The sequence below is a fragment of the Arachis ipaensis genome, chromosome B03, assembly GCF_000816755.2.
Source record: "Arachis ipaensis cultivar K30076 chromosome B03, Araip1.1, whole genome shotgun sequence".
Taxonomy (NCBI): domain Eukaryota; kingdom Viridiplantae; phylum Streptophyta; class Magnoliopsida; order Fabales; family Fabaceae; genus Arachis; species Arachis ipaensis.
Genome location: NC_029787.2, coordinates 22,015,351 through 22,019,895, shown reverse-complemented (window position 1 = coordinate 22,019,895; position 4,545 = coordinate 22,015,351). Strand labels below are relative to the sequence as shown.

General features: G+C 42.0%; 1 long non-coding RNA gene across 1 annotated transcript; it reads right to left on the bottom strand.

Annotated features, from left to right (window-relative positions):
• LOC107634239 lies at positions 690-1,367 on the bottom strand. The gene is made up of 2 exons (XR_001618807.2): positions 1,008-1,367; positions 690-934 (listed from the first exon to the last, which is right to left on the bottom strand). It is a non-coding gene; the product is annotated as an uncharacterized LOC107634239 (long non-coding RNA).

Sequence of the window (4,545 nt, the reverse complement as noted above, 5' to 3'; positions counted from 1 at the left end):
TCTAGTGGTGGAAAGTGTGGTTTGGAAAATGGTGTTTGTGATGATGATGATGATGATTGTGCAATGGTGAATGGTGAGGTTGGGGAAATTTTGGTTCATTCGGATTCTGATCTAAATTGTGGTGTTTATGGAGAAACTCAGAAGTTGTTTGCTAAGAAAGATTTTAACTTGGTTGATAGTCCTAGAAAATTTGGGCCGCAAAGTGATGGTGCATTTGTGAATGGTGAAGTTGAGAAAAGTTCCAATATTCCAAGTTTTGATACTAATTGTACTGGAAGGCCTGCTATTACTTTTAATATTGGCAATAAAGTTAGTTCTCTATCTCATTTGAAGCTAGAAGTGAATGAGATGAGCTTGTATAGTGATGTAAGGCACCAACCTAAAGCTGGTTATTTGTCCACCATTGAGAGCAATTAAACTCTTCCAAAAGGCAAAAAAGAAGATTTGGTAATTATAGTCCTGAGAGCTCTGTGCAGGCATGGAACAATAACAGTCGCGAACATAAAAAAATTGGAAAAAAAAAGTATAATCCAGAATGAAATCAACAAATAGATGTAGTCAGGCTAATGAATTGAGTAATGATCCAATTAGTGGCACTTAAAAGGAAGTAGACATCATAAACTCATTAATTATAAAGCTGAAATAAATGGGTTAGTTAGGTCACGAACAAATCCACACCAGGCAAAGAATTTCTTCAACTTCAATGCTACTACTTCATACCATTAACAAAATAATGACAAACCAAGCAAACAGGTTCCAATGCTAGGTCACGAACAAATCCACAGATTAGGGAACGATGGAAAAGATGAAAGGAATCAGTAAATTAAATAACATTTGTATAGAACTAACTTGGGTCAGAGCAGTTCGGACGAGGAGTTGATGGTTGAGGTCGACAGCAACCCAGGAGAGGCGGCATCTTCGTTCTTTGATTTTTCTGTGAAGGAGAAAAATAGGAGATGAGAAGATGAGGGCTACGAATATGAACTTGCAAGCGGCAAATCACTTACCTAGCGGTGGCGAGGCCAGCGGCGACGCGGTGGCTGTTCTTGAAGAAGAATGCTTCAGCGGCTGCAGTGGCCAAGGAGAATGAGAAGAACGATGGTTGATCAAGAAGCTTGATTTACATTAAGGGTAATTTTGGAATTATAAAATTAGAAGGGGGTAATTTAGGTACAAATTATAATTAAAATTTCTGTCTCTGTCTTTATATTTTTCTGTCCCCAGTGTCCCTACTTTTTGGAGGTACTGAAATACTGAAATTTTGAAGACAGAGACATAAATTTAAGTACCAGTCTCTAGCTCAACAAACATAATACTGAGATTCTGTCTCTCAGTCTCAGTTCCAGTCTCTGCAAACAAACGCTACCTAACGGACCCCTGGGTCTTCATTTGGAGTACTGCTTCGCATTTTTTCGGGTTAGCTTCCACTCCTCTTTGGGTTATTATAAACCCCAAGAACTTTCCCGTCTCCATGGAAAAGGCACACTTAAGTGGATTGAGCCTCATGCCGTGTCGTCGGAGGGAGGCGAAAACACCCTCAAGGTCGCTTATGAGGTCGTCGGGCCGGGTAGTTTCTACAAGGATATCATCCACGTAGACTTCAACCGTTTTTCCTATGAGATCCTTGAATATCTTGTTCATCAACCTTTGATAAGTAGCCCCTGCATTCTTTAGCCCGAATGGCATTACTTTGTAGCAATATGTTCCTCCTAGCGTTATGAACACCGTTTTCTTCTCGTCTGGCCGGTGCATCAGTATCTAGTTGTAGCCAGAATAAGCATCCATAAAGCTCAGGTACCGGTACCCTGCTGCCGCATCGACGAGCGCGTCTATGTTGGGGAGGGGATAGGAGTCTTTGGGGCATGACTTGTTAAGGTCGGAATAATCTACGCACATCCTCCATTTCCCGTTGTGCTTTCTAACTAGAACTACGTTCGATAGGCAAGTCGAGTAGTCTAGTTCCCGTATGAACCCTGCCTCGATGAGGCTAGCCGTTTGCCTGGCCACCTCCTCCGCCCTTTCTTACGACATCTTTCGTCTCCTCTGAGCCACCGGCTTGGCTTCTTTCCTAATAGCCAAGCGGTGTGACATGAGCTGGTGGTCTATCCCCGGCATGTCAGCTAGAGTCCAAGCGAACAGGTCGCCGTTAGCCCTAATCACCTCCATCAAGGGTTCTTTCAGGTTGTGAGGGAGGTTCCTGTTCACAAAGGTGAACTTATCCTCCGAGTCGCCGACCCTGAATTTTTCTAAGTTCCCTTCGGGTTCGGGCCTAGGCTTGTCGTCTACCCTGGCATCCAGGTCGGCTAAGAACACTCCCGACGCCTCCTTAGATTTCTTTCTCAAAGAGAGGCTGGCGTTGTCGCACGCGACTGCCATTTTCAGGTCCCCTTGATGGATCCCACCGATCCATCATCCGTAATGAACTTTATTAGCAACATATTTTCACCGGTTTTTTCCCGGTTTTCTCTCCAGCGGTTAATATAGGAGGACCGAACCGCTTGTATCGCCGGTTCACAGTTAAACCGGTCAAATCGGCCGGTCCGGTCTAGTTTTCAGAACCTTGGGTTTGATGGAAGAGTTGTGGTAACAATTTGGTTTATACTATGCGTTGGGTGTGCACCCTGTTGGTTCAGGAGAGCTAGCAATGCCTCATTTTGCTCTAAGGTGAAATATGGCTCAGATTTACCAAATTCTTCCTTTTGAGATTAGTTACTTACTTCATCATGATTTTCTTCAGCAACCATACTGTTGATCATGGCTCCATTGTTCTTGAAATGAGGGGGAAAGCCATGCTTCTTGTAGCATGTGTCTGCCAAATGGCCATTCTTGCCACAGTATGTACATTGTTTGAATCCTCGTCCAGCTTTCGCATTGTTCCCATGGCCTCCTCTTCCCCCTCTGCCTCTACCTCTTCCCCTTGTGCTTCCATTACCAACATCATTTCTAGAATTGATTAGCAGCGCCTTCTCATCCATTCCTTCATTCATGTTTAGCTGTCTCTCTTATTGTAAAAGAGATGCAAAAACTGCATCCACTTTGGGTAATGGCTTTGACAACATGATCTGAGACCTTGCAGTTGAAAACTGCTCGTTTAAACCTCTTAGGAACCTTACAGTCCCTGATTCTTCTTTGTAGCCTCTCATTATGCTCAATTCACAATTGCACTTCTCAGGGCACCTTGAGCAGCTCAGGATTGGCCGCAAATTCTCCAACTCCTCCCAAATGGACTTGAGTTTAGTGTAATAGGCAGTCACTGATGCGTCTCCTTGCTTAGTTGCAAACAGTTCTTCCTCCAATTCTGCTATCCTATACACATCACCATTACTGTATCTGTGCCCTAACTCTTTCCACAATTTCTCAGCTGAGTCTATCCACATGATGCTTTGAGTGATTTCAGGGCTTAAAGAATGATTGATCCAAGAAACAATGTGTGTATTACAATGATCCCACGCTTCAAACAACGCATCATCCTCTGGTGGCCGCTTGATCGAGCCATCAACAAACTTTATCTTGTTCTTGGATTTCAACGCCCTCCACATATCTCTTTCCCAATTTTGAAAGTTATTTCCTACCAAGGTAACTGTAACTATAGCCGATCCTGGATTTTCCCCAAGATGTAAGAAATAAGGACTTACCGGGTCCAAAGCTGGATTCGTTTGAGCTCTGCTTGCATTTGACTGATTCATCGCATTGATTTGATTCACCAATGCAGGTAATGCCTGTATGTCCACTGAAGAGAACGATGAATTCGTTCGAGGTTCCATCGCTTCTTGATTGCAAACCCTAATTTGAGATCCAAATTAATGAATCTTGTTGATGCAGATTCAAAGAGCTTCTTCCCTCGATCTCGCTGATCGGAAATGTTTGTCTATGCTGAATTGATACACGACAATGCAAATTTCATCAGTCTCTATCGATTGAGTTCGAAGGAAGAGGACAAGAATTAGATGAGAGGAACAAAGAATAAGATGGAGTAGCAAAAATCAAAGAATCTTGAAGGGAGAACGAATTCACAAGAAGAAGAGAAATTTCTATGAACTTCTTTTGAAGTTCCTCAACTATTCACTGTGATTTCCCTCCGCGCTCACCGCACCATGTTGAAGTTGGTGAGTTCGAAAGAAATCGAAAGGAAGAACCTCACGAAGCTTGAAGCAGAGGAGGGTATGTACAACTGCCACAACTCCATCACTCTTGCATTCTTTTCTGATTGCGAAAAATTACCTCCAATGTTACATCATAAGCTATTTATAATAGCTTTCAAACTAAGCTGCATAACTAACTATCTCACTTGCTAATAACTAACTATCTTGCTCACTAAAGCATTTGTCCACATCAGCATTTTCAAACTAATTACTGTTATACATGACCAATTAGTTCAGGTAACACACCTACCTCGATGGCTCTACCGACCACACCAATATGCAGGGCCAAAAATCTTTAGTTTGTTAAATTTTGAATAGAGATTAGGAATTGTCCAATCTATTTCATCAAACATAAAATAATAAAAAATTATAAAAATTTAAAATAATAAATAATATTAAAATT